Here is a 13,716-nt window from a genome sequence, read left to right as displayed (position 1 = left end):
ATGTTTAAAATTGGAATTTCCCTATTTATATTAAAGGACAAATAAAAGAGTAGGACTTTGGTTACACTCATGGTGTGTGGGTTCAATAGTAATACTGACAAACTATTTGAAAGGTAGGAGTTTTCTTTTTCTACAAAGACTTAAATTATTTGGATATATTGCAAGACTGCTTTTTAAGTGTAAACGTATTTAAAAAGGTAAATAGCACATAAAGAGAAATAAGACATTAATATAATATATAATATTAAAATAATATGTAATTGGATATAATATTCCCTATGGATCCCTTCAAATTAAGGTATTCTCACTAAATCTCTCCCAACCTATCGCTTATCCGGCTTCTCTAATTCTCTCTCAGGCTTTCAGTTATCTCCGATGTGCTGAAAATTACCAGTTTTGTAGCTTTAGGCCAGACCTCCCTCCACCTCTCCCATCCCCTTTGCTATCTAAATATTTAGTGGATACTTCCACAATGAAATGCACTATAATAAGCTCATCATCCCCTCCTTGCAATCTATTTATGTATTCTCAAAATCATATTGCAGTATCACAGGCCAGTCACCCAGAGAAGAACGTTGTGTCATACTTCACCACTTTCAGTCTCTTTGTATCTTTGATTATATGCATATAATATCCTATGCATAACATGCTGTTGTTTTTTGTCCCTCTTATTATTCCTATTTTAACCTTTTCTTTAGAAATAGCTCAATGACTCTAATTAATACTCTATCTTTAATTCTGTGCATATGTCTATTTCTAGTTATCTAATTATATTATAATCTTGTATATAATATTGCTATATTTTCTATTGGAAGGTAACTGCATCTAGTGCCTTGCCATTAAGACTATCCCACACATGCAGCCTTCTCATATGAAGGCAATGATATAAACAGACATTTACTCCTATGTATTATACACCAATATTTATGGACTCTTTTCTGAAAACAGACTGAATATCTGAATTAAAAGAGAAGAATATATATCTACAAAAGTTAAGGCTTTTATTTGCTTAGATCATGCTAGGTTGCTTTTCTTTTTCCTATAAAAGGAACTGAAGGAAATTCTTCTCTTTTTATTCCAAATGAGATCTGACATTTATGGCTGGAGATCACACTAGGTCCAAAATTTCTGCTCTGAAGAAATCATAAGGGTGTCAAAACGCTTTCTCACACTGTTGGTAGAGTTAAAGGGTAGAATTCAGATATTTGGCTTTAACAGTGGAAAATCCGTCTGTCTGCCTCATTCTGTAAGTGTGCCATGCTTCCTTCTCTTGGCTACAAAACCAGTAGGATACTTGAAGAAGGTGAGAGCAATGGGTTGTTATAGCTGTACCCTCCTTGGCAGTATATTTGGGAGAGAAAAAGAAATGGTGTCTTCTAATTTTTTAAAGAATTTCAATCCAAGGGATTAAAGCACTATCTAATCAACAGAGTGGCAGGAACTCCAGTTTGACTGACATGATCTCACAGATAGTTGTTTTATTTTTAAAATTTTAAATGAATGAATATATGCATGAGAAAAGCAAATATAAAATGTTTATCTTTTGAATATATTTAGCTCTTTTAATTTTCATTTTGGAAGGGAACAATCAACACTTGACTATTTAACCCAAACCACGTTTTCCCAAAGTGTGATTTGCAGAACCCTGATTTAAGCAGCTGTTTGATAGGAATTAAGTGGTAGAAAGACTTCAACAATCAAACACATTTGGAATCACATAGCTAAGCAAGGTTAAATAAGTTTCTTCTCTTCATGAGTTAGAGCATTAGATGTGCAAACATACCTTTGAATCTGTTGGCATATGCAGATTTTCCACAGTTTTTGAATATGGCACTTTTTAATGGATTGTCTCACGATAAAAATATCTTATGGATTTCATGTTACATACAGCATGCTTTGCAAAATACTACTGTAGACTAACCGTATATATTTTTCTATCTTTTCCTAACATTTCTGCCTTTTTATAAAACTATTTTCCTTTCATCCTCTCTTCCTGTTTGCTTAGTTTTCTGACCTTACAAAGCCCCCACTGAGCATGGCTTAGCAGGAGATAGAAGCTATTTATTGTGGTGACAAGCTAAGTAACCTAAGAGGGTAAGAGCATAAGAAGAGATAAAAGGATGTTATTCTTAAAAAAAAAAAATCACTGTTTTTTCCTTGAAATGAGATACTTTGTAGACTCATTTCACTATAATGCAAATTACTACATAGAATGTCAACCTAAAGTACATCTTGCCTCCAAATCCCTTCTGAGTAGCCATATAAGCTATTCAGCGATTTCATTAGCCTCTGAATTGTCATAATCCACATACTGTTAATAGTATTTAGGTACTTGGGTTTAAGTAAAATCTAAAATCTAAAAAAAAAAAAAAGATAAAGGAGGTTAAAAGTGCTATGAAACTTCACTATAGTTAATAGTACATTGATTCTTTTTCATCAATACCATTCTAACCTTCCTATTGAGTGATTATTTTGTTGGATTATTAATTCAATGATTATGGCTTCCTTTTATACTAAAACGTTCAGGAGTAAATTATAATGGATATAATTCTGAAATTATTTGTTGAAATTCAGCCTGATATTCCTTGTGACTCATTAATTATAGAATTAATAGGTGATATTTCCAAGATTCGGTATTTATGATAAACAAGATTGTTCTGGAATGAAACAACTTCCCGTAAAAGTAGATTACATACACTAAAGCACAGAGCCCTACAATGACTTTTTTCTCCCTTTCTATGACTGTAAATCAGATGAAATCATACTATGCTATACTTTATATGCATCTTTGAAGAACTAGTAGAATCCTGAATCCTTTACCAGTTTTTTCCCTAGCCAAAGTTCACATAATAGATATACAGATGGTATAGTGCAGGCATTTAGCACAAAGCTTTGACCTCAAACTTCCATGTGGAACATACAGTTGTGACTTGGTTAGAATGACCTTTGAGTCAGGGTTATTCCTCTAATGCTTGTGGTCCAAAGCTTTGACTTCAACAATAATGAAAATTGCTCCATGCTCTGTTTTTCTGCCTATCTCTATATGTATCTTCTAACTTTTCCCCTTGCTTCCCTCAAAAATTTTTAGCATTTTTAAATTTAGTAATGTTATTCCTTTACTTATTGATTATTGTTGTCAGGTAATTGCATCATTTTCTTCCTGTAAGGATATATTACATTTTTTTAAAAATCCAGTAATATAAATCTTGATAACTTTTCTGAAGAATTGTAACTTTTTTTTTTTAATGAATTTTTTTTTCCAATAAAGATTCCTTTTTGATAGATTTGGAATGAGATCTCTAGTATACTTCATACAGTAGAAAAATTATCCATCATCATTCTTTCACAGATCAAATAATTTAAATCTGGAAAAATAAAATGTTTCCCATTGATATATACCTTCTTAATGGTGAAAACAAATTATATTAAAACCAATTTGCATATTTGCCATGAAGTTGAATGGAGACATACTGAAGGGAAATGTATGTCCCTTGTTCTCTAGGGAGGTGCCAAATCCTCTTTTCACCAAAAAAACAACCATTTGTTCTAGCTTTGTTTACAGTTTGAATTTCTGCTTGACTTCTTCTTCAATTGTAAAATCTGGATCTATGCAGGTACATTAGAATATTTTCATAGTTTAGTTTTCAAGTAGCTTTCTGCTTAGGGCCAATCCGATATCAACTATTCAGCAGCTGTGAATTAAGCCGGCCTTAGGGTTGGAATCAGATTTCTTTAGTACCCTCATGCGTACCATATGGTTGTTTAGCAAACTGAGACATTTCTTGGTCCCTAGGAAATGAGAGAATATTTCTGTCAGTAACCTGATTTTGGAAATGTGAATGAGCTCTTGATAAAATTTCATTTTGAGTCTTTGCTCTGCTACTTGTAAGCTATCAGTTTACACAGGCTTCCAGAGTTACAGAAGAGTTCTTTGTTGAAAAAAATATATTTTTTTAAATTCTATGCTCAATGATCAGTCAATGTATTACAAGATTGAGCAGGTTAAAAGAAAAAGTCTCTAGATCCACAGAAGGCATGTGACTGAAATGCAGTTAAATGCTTGATGATGCACATTGGAAGTGCACAGAAAGAACTCAGAGATTAAAGTGCAAAGTTTCTTGAAATTAAATGGTCTATATGAATAAAATCATTGCATAACAATAATTTAAATGACCCTTCTCATTAACAATTCTAACAAATACTCCTCTGTTCCTTCTTTAGGCTAGCCCTGTTTACTGCTGCTTACTCTAGGAAATAGAAATTGTCAGTGAACTTGGAACCATTGTTTACCTGTAAAGTTTGTGTTGGTTTTCAAATATCAGTCCTGAAACAATAGTCTCTTTTCCTCCATTCATGTTTCTCAGAAAGACTTTATTCATTACCACGTAGTTCACATGAACCCTACAGGCTTGATAATTTCTTATCTTTCTAATGTCCGGATAGCAATATGCAAGATGTACTCATTATCTTAGAGACAAACATGGTGGAGTAGAGAAAGGAAAAAAAATATGTAGTAAAAACTTTCTTTTATATGTCAAAATCACTTCTTAAAAAACATGCCGAATGAGGTGACTGGCACTTGTAATCCCAGCTGCCCGGGAGGCTGAGGCGGGAGGTTTGCTTGAGGCCAGGAGTTCAAGGCTGTAGTGAGCTATAATTGTGTCACTGAGCTCTTTCTTAAAAAACAAAAAAAGAAATATTATTATATGATAGGCAGAAAGCTGAATCATGAAGTACATATTTTTATAGTTCTTTATAATTCTCAATTTGACTTTTTAACTTTATATTTGAGTGTCACGAGAACCAAAGCGGTACACAATACACAAACATTAATTTTTCCATTTTACATGTAATGTTAGCAAGTATTTGCAAAGTGTTTAGTATAGTCCTGTTTAGTGAATGTTGAGAATTTGCCTGTTCCAAATGTGCTATATTGATGAGCTTATTTAGGTTTTACAAAACTCAAAAAAAGAAGCGCTATTATTTTCCCCATTTACATGTAATGAAAGAATCATGTCATAGAAAGTAAGTAATTTTTCAACATCCGACAGTTAGAGTGGTAGAGCCTGAATACAACCCAGGCAATCTGGCCTCATAGAATTTCATCATAACCTTTATTTATTGCCTCTCACATCACAAATAAGGAGTAGGGCATCATGAAATTGTGATTTTTTTACATTGTTATATAAGCATTATTATAATGAGTCTGTTCTAGAGTTCTTGTCTTCTGATTTTAATTTATGAGAGATTAAAAAAAACCTAGTGCTAGTGAGCATATTGAAATTTCTGAATAAAACTTAGGTCAGTGTTTTTCTCAAGTCCAGTGAAATGATTTAATTTCTAGATGGGTATCATTCTTTTGATCAATAAAATGCCAATCAGGAAACCGTGACCAAGTGGTAGCAAATTTTTTTCCATGGTAAATTATGAATTTGTGAATACATGATACATATGAGCGAAGCTACAGTTGCTACATTCTAGTTAAGTGGAATGAATAGAATCATTATCCAACTAAGATTTATGAGCTCATAACAGGAACTTGTGTAGGTGATTGATATATGTCAGTGAACAAAGCAAAGATCACTATCTTTTATAGTCCACAGACAAGCAAATGAACGGAAACAAAAAAGAAGCAAAGGAAAAGAAACCCATAGTATAGACATAAATTGTAAGGCATTAGGAATTACAGAGAAAAATAAAATATGAAGCATGGTAAGAGGAAATCTGAAATTTGAAGGGGCTTATGATGTGGAATAACTATAGTTTTTTACAGGTGTACAGATTAGGTCTGACATTTGGACAAAAATTGAAAAGAGGTAAGAAAGGTAGTCATCCAATTTTCTGAGCATACAGCATTCCAGGAAATGGAATAACTGCTATAAAGGATAAAATGGGGAATGACTGGTATAGTCAAGACATAGTAAAGTGGTCAAGAGAACAGGTTATGTCATTTACATACAATTGAAATGTTAAAAGTGTTAAATATTTAAAGATGGTGACAAGAAAGAATCAAACAAATTTGGGGTCCTCTTGAGCACTGGACATAGGTTGCATGCCCATGAAGCTGGCCTTGGTGGTAGACTAAACAATCTTGGTGACAATCTTACATCTTGGGGATGTAAGATTAGAGATGAAGAGGGGCCAGATCTTGTTAATACAATATGAGCCATAGAGAGGACTTCTGCTTTGACTCTAAGTGAAATGGGGAACTACTGAATGGTTTTGAACAAAAGAGTGACATGTTTTTGCTTATAGTTTTGAAAAGGCCTCTTCTGCTGCTCTTTTAAGACTAAAATGTAGATTGGCAAGGGTAGAAGCAGGAAAAAGTTGCATAAATAATTAATAATTGAGTTGGATGAAAATACTTTTAAGAAATCTGATGTCTTTGCAGTAAATCTAGTAGCTCTACCTTATATGTGTAAATATGAATGTATATATGGTAGTATAAACATATATTAAGAAGACCAGTTCAAATTAAGAGGACTATGTGGCTTCATGTAAATTGATTATAAGAAATAAAAATAAAACTAGTTCCCAAAATGAGCATTATATACAGTGATGATTGACATTATATTCAATGTAAATTTCCAGTTATGGAAATCTCATGTATTATTATATTTCAGTTCTGTTGATAATCAGAGTATACACTTAAAAACATCTAATGAATGAAGGCATATTAATTGTCATTGAAAGTAACCACAAATCTGAGATAAATATGTGTGAAAAGATTTTTGGAGATAACATCATTTGAAGGAGGTTGCACATTTGACTCTTAATGGTATTTCTGAGTGGTAACATTTATCTTGGTCCTTAGTTAATGCATCCTGAATAATATATTCCTAATAACAATTTTATTATGCTAGCTTCAGAGTTAAACTGAGCAGTTTTTTGTATACATACACATTCTAGGCTTTACCAGTTAAGTTAGATTTACAGAAAGTCAAACATTAATGTTGACAGAAAGTCAAACATTGATTAACATTCACAATATAGAGGAATCCTCCTTCAAGTATTTTTGTCAACTTTTATAAGGAATATTGAAATTCTGTATCATTATAAAGTGAGAAAAACAGCCAAAGTTAATTAGTATAACCTATACTGTAAATAAAATTTTAAGAGTTTATTGCTTTCAAAAACAAAAAAATGGCTAGAGACATATAATTCATGATCTCTAAAAATTTATTGTAAAACATAAGCTAGGGTGGGATTCTGGATAGATGGATGCATTGTTAGGGTAGCTTGTGAATCTCCCCCAATCTCTTAAATTAAAAAAAGATGGATAAATTAATATAGCAAAACAAAATGTCCTATTGAAATATCTACATAGAATCACATGAAAAAAATGGTTTCATAAACTCTAAAATATGTGTGTGTAGTCAAACCTACAAAACCCATGTGGAATAAGAAACTGCAAGAGGAGAATCAGAAGAAAAGTAAATAGGATCTTGCAGCCCTGGAATCTGATGAACCCTCAAGTCACCCAAGATAATCTTCCCAGTTTAAACTGAGAAGAGTATCCAAAACTGAGAGGGGGATTTTAGGCCTAAACAAATGGGTGATTTTAAGGAGACTGTTTGAAGGACAGTCTGAGCCCTTTGAAATCTAGAACCTAAAAAGCCGAAGTTCTCATCCAGGATAAGACCCTCCGTTACAAAGAAAGTGTTGGAAATATGATGGAAATGAGCAGGACAGAGACACAGGGGAAAAGAGAAGAGTTTAGGGGAATGATATCTCAGAAAGCATGTGAACATGTTTGATAATTTTATAAAAAATAACAGAAGAAAAAAGCTCTAGAATGGTGGAGTTAGCAAAACTATGCTGGCTCATTATTACATTTTGAAAAATATAAAAACATTAATCTCACTTAAAAATGAGTATCTAAAATGTGTTATATATAAATAAGGGAATACTTGCCTGTAATCTCAGCACTTTGGGAGGCCGAGGCGGGCGGATCATGAGGTCAGGAGGTCGAGACCAGCCTGGCCAACATGTTTAAACCCCGTTTCTACTGAAAATACAAAATTAGCTCGGCATGGTGGTGCACACCTGTAATCCCAGCTACTCTGGAGGCTGAGGCAGGAGAATCGCTTGAACCAAGGAGTCAGAGGTTGCAGTGAGCCGAGATCGCCCCACTGCACTCCAGCCTGGCGACAGAGTGAGACTTCGTCTCAAAAATAAATAAATAAATAGTACTTAAATAATTATGCTTCCATAAAAAATAATTATAAAGAAAAGAGAATAAAAAGCAGGATAACATTCATAAAAGAGTAAAAGCATAATAGAAAGACCTGCTCACAAATTTAAAAATATATACTGGTATTTTAAAATAATCTAAAATTAGTGCCAAAAAAAGAAAAAAAGAATGAGTTCATGTCCTTTGCACGGACATGGATGAAGCTAGAAGCCCTCATTCTCAGCAGACTAACACAGGAACAGAAAACCAAACACTGCATGTTCTCACTCATAAGTGGGAGTTGAACAAGGAGAACACAGAACACGTGGACACAGGGAGGGGAACATCACACACCGGGGCTTGTTGGAGGGTGTGGGGCAAGGGGAGGGAGAGCATTAGGACAAATACCTAATGCATGTGGGGCTTAAAACCTAGATGACGGGTTGATGGGTACTGCAAACCACCATGGCACATGTATACCTATGTAACAAATCTGCAGTCCTGCACATGTATCCCAGAACTCAAAGTAAAATAAAAAAAAATTAGTGCTAAAAGAATTGAAGCTCTGAAAGAACAACTTAAATCACAAGTCAAAGAAAATAAGAAATGAGGTCAAGAAAGTATTTGAAAGAAAGAGATATAAAAAGAATTAAAAATTTTTTTTAAATAGTCATAGATAATTTCATAAGATATATAAAATATGGCAATATGAAATTTTAATATTCTTAAATGAAAAATTCAAATGGATTTGAGTTAAAGTATTAGATATGTCATATGAGACATGATAAATGAACAAACTAAAATGGGATTTTTCCCCCCACAAAGCAAAACAATTCAACAGAAATGTAATTTTTAAATGTAACTGAAAAAAAATCTACTGTAAACAAAATTTTGCAGTGTCACAGTTCATACATAAAGTAACACAAAGTGACGCACAGATTGACATATCACAGGAAAAGTAGTAAGTTTTAGTAGAAAGGGAAAGAAAAAAATAATCTTTGGATATTTAGGCAGACAGGTTACATAATGTACAAAGAAAGGAAAATCAGCTTGTCATCAATCTTTTTGACAATGCTTAAGACCATAAGACAATGAGATAATATATTTAGAATATTCAAGCAAAGAAAAGCTAATATTTTATATTTAGTCAAACTGGACAGAGATATTTATTAAGACCATACAACACTCAGAAAAAAAATTTTCTATGAATTTTTTAGAAATACAGCAGGTGAAATATCTCCTACAATTAATGATGAGATTTGTAAGTTATTTTAATAGTTGATGATTATCAAATTGTTATAGCATGTTGATTTTTGGATACATTTAAATCATGCTTTAAGACAGGACTATAACAATGAGGTAAGCATTACATGATTTACAATTATTTAAGGTTTTCAGGAAAAATATTAGATTTCCTCCTAAAATGTGCAGGGGAGTGGAATAATTATTTAAAGCTTTGTGAACTACTTTAAAAAAATTCTGATAGCCTGTGATAGTAGCAGATTGGATAAATTATAAACACAGTTAAAACAGAAGAAAGGAGGTAAATGTAAGGATGTTGCAATTATCTGGGTAGAAACAATGGTGATTATGTTTCTGGAACCTCTGGTAAATATGAAGAAGGTTCAAACTGGAATTTATTTTAAAGAAATAATTAGCAGGATTCAGTGATATAGAGAATATAAAGTATTTTTTAAAGAAGGATGCATCATATATGATTCTAAGTTTTCCAGATAGAGAATCTAGAAAGTTACCTGGAAAAAAATTCATTGACAGAATTGGGTTAGCTGGAAAGCAAATGCACTTTGGGGATGATGTGGAGGAGGTGAATTTTGCAATAGCGAGTTTGAGGTGACAAGCCTCGAAATGGCAAAGCCTTTTATATATGCAAGTTGCAAGTTTGTGGTCGGGACTACAGACATATACATGTGAGGCTATTGTTAGAGAAATAAATGACTCTAGCAATGAGCTTAGATGAAGATTCTGAAAGACCAAATGAAGACAATCCAGATTTCTTTTTTTTTTGAGACGGAGTCTCACTCTGTTGCCCAGGCTAGAGTGCAGTAGCGTGATCTCGGCTCACTGCAAGCTCCACCTCCCGGGTGCACGCCATTCTCCTGCCTCAGCCTCCCTCGTAGCTGGGACTACAGGCACCTGCCACCATGCCCGGCTAATTTTTTTTGTATTTTTAGTAGAGATGGGGTTTCACCTTAGCCGGGATGGTCTCTATCTCCTGACCTCGTGATCCGCCCGCCTCAGCCTCCCCAGATTTCTAAGATTAAATAACTTTCTATATTTTACAGCTTGCAGTCTTTTTTTGGCAGTAAGGGTTCACTGAAAGATGGGGTGATGTTAGAGGATATAGTTTCAAAATATCTTTGTCTTTTATTACTCTAAGTAAGTCATTGTTAACAAATGAAATTTTCATGAAGGTTGCTGTGAGCATGTTATATAAAGGCTCAGGTCTCGATTACATTTTAACCTCTCAGCTCACAATACAGTTATCATGGGGTAGATTGTAGAAGTGTATGTGTTGGGGAGGAAGAAAATGCATCCAAGTGTATGAAGTAATTTATCTTTGTACATAGATCTAAAAGACCAGCAATATTCTTCTACTCCAGCATTGCTTATTTTATAAGAAAAAAATTGGAAAACAGCCTAAGGCTGTGTCAACCCAATGTCAAAATGGATTGATAAATTCAGCGTGAGAACCGTAAAGCTGTATATATTTTTTTAAATTACAGTTGAATTTTAATGTTTTTTTCTCATTTTAGGTAGGTTTCTAATGAGCCAAGATACCTAAGTTAATACTATAAAATTTTATCTTATTAATATCTCTGTACACGTCAAACATTGTACTACTCAAACATATTTTGGTGGGTGGGTTCCATGCTAAATTTTTTTATTATTTGAAATATTCAGACAGTCACACTATAATGATAGCCTGTTTTCTGAATCCATGAGCAACTGAATTTTAGTTGTGACATTATCACCAGTTGAAATATTTCTGTCTTAAAAAAAGTGAATCATATTACCTAAGAATTTAACCAGAAAATAAATTGCAAAACACCACCATAAAGGAAGGTAGTTCATGAAATTTTATAATTATACTGGCCAATTTGTAGACTCTAAAATCTACCCTCCAGTCAAAGTAAATAGGATTTCAATGGTTATTGAAATTTTGCAGAATTATTTATAAATAACATATCACATTAAGTTGAAGAGATAAGAAAATGAAAATAAATTATACGTTTCCTGAAAATAATTATATTTAATCTCCATTTCAGATATCACTGCTTCATTTTTATTGTTACTGAGAGTATTATAATATAAATCAAGATGTCAGAAAGATATGAGATAGCATGTGGTCGAATAAGAGAAAATGTAAGGAAAATTAATTATTAACTTTCTCCCAGAGAAGGTAATATGACTTGAATAAATCAAGTTTATCTAGCTAGCTATCATCTACCATCTACCTATCCCTATCCTCCTACTGATGTATTGAATATATTGTGTCCCTAAACTTTAAAATGTTATAAAAGCCTATGTGCAAATTGTTTTTCTCTTTAATTTAAAACTAACCTTTATAAGAGTAGAATTACATTTTATTTTTTAAAAATCAGCCTCAAAACTATCTTGGCCTATAACATGCCAAAAATAAAATATTGTCTTAATGTTTCTCTAAAATCTCAGCCTTTATATAACATGCTTTATGTAAGAATGTGTCCAGAAATGTAAGATTTATTATATACATTTTAGCTCCGCTGAATTTATTGCCCATGAATGAGGACTTAGATTTCAGGAAAGCAAGAGTGTGAAGGATGTGGAAGGTGGTGAGAGACATTGTGTTGGTTCAAGTAGGTGATGGATTGAGGAGCAGTTGCAAGCTGGAACCTCCTAGTGATGTAAATACGGGGACACAAGTACGTATAATTTTCTAAAAAGCTGTCCAGTCATCCTTTCTACTTTTCCATATAGATCAAGATTAATTTTTGTGCATCATTTTTCATTATGGTTGTATCAAACTCAATGGCTTCAGAGACCTACTCAATATAAAATGCATTTCATTAATAGGCAAGATAAAGTGGAGATGACTGTAGAGAACTTGGAATTTCAAGATCCACTAAGTGTTAACAGTACATATGAGGGACTAATGTAAGATCTGGAGATTTTTTAACAGAAGTAGGAAGTCTGCGTTTCTAAATGAAATAAGCAATTTTAAAAATACTGAATTGTTAAAATTAAATATATGTATGAAAAATAAAATAATAAAGGAATAACAAAATTAATTTAGGGACCACTAATTTTTTTATTATCTGCATTACAACCTCCATCTTCCATCTTAACAGGTTTTCCTTCTACTCTGAGCAAAGCTCTTTTTTGAGCCAGATATTTTTATTTCTGTATACAAAGAGAAAAACAAGTATAGCTTAAGCAATTTCCCCACTTTGTCCATGATTGTATAAATACTACTAGACAAACCTCCCCATGGTTAACATCCATAATGTTAAAGGAATGGAGGTAAATGAAAATATATGATTGCAGTCTTTTTTCATTTTATGTGATATGGTAAAATATAAACACTAATAGTCAATGATTAGCTTAAAATGCATATTATAATTTCCAGATGTAACACTAAAAAAAAAATCTAAGAGAAAGAGGGTGCAAATGAGAGAAAAATGAGAAAGAAATACATTTTTTTAAAAAAGACCTGAATTGAATCATATTAATAATTAAATTGAACCATATTAATAATAAAATAAAGGCTGGGTGTGGTTGTTTAGGTCTGTAGTCTCAGCACTTTGGGAAGCCATGAAGCCATGGTGGATCACTTGAGCCCAAGAGCTGGAGACCACCCAGGGCAACATGGCAAGACCCTGTCACTACAAAGATAAAATAATTATACGGGAGCAATGGCACATATCTGTAATCCCAGCTACTGGAATTTTTTGATTTTGGGTATTAACCTAATCTTAAATTCCTGGGATAGATCCCACTTGGTCATGATACATAATAATTTTTACATTTTGCTGAATTTGATTTACTAATATATATTGTAATATAATACTAATGTATTTTATCTGTATTTATATATTAGTATATACACTAATAATATAATAATATAGTGTATATACTAATATATTATATAATATATAATTATATAAATATATATTGTTAGTATATATGCTATGATAGATTTTTATATATAATATATAAGTAAATATATACAATATATAAGTAAATATATACATTGTATTTAACATAATATAAATATATATTAGTAAATCTATATACTAATATAGATTATATATTATTTTATATATTAAAAATATACTACATATCATATACTACATATACAATATATATAATATCAAATATATATTTGATTTCCTAATATATATGATACACAATATATATACTTTTCCTTTTGAGACATGGTCTGACAATGTCACCCAGGCTGGAGTGCAGTGGTTCCATCATGGTTCACTGCAGCCTTGACCTCTGTGCCCAAGCAATTCTCTTACCTCAGCCTCCTGAGTAGC

The sequence above is a fragment of the Pongo abelii genome, chromosome 10, assembly GCF_028885655.2.
Source record: "Pongo abelii isolate AG06213 chromosome 10, NHGRI_mPonAbe1-v2.0_pri, whole genome shotgun sequence".
NCBI lineage: Eukaryota > Metazoa > Chordata > Mammalia > Primates > Hominidae > Pongo > Pongo abelii.
Note: the sequence above shows the minus strand (reverse complement) of the source record.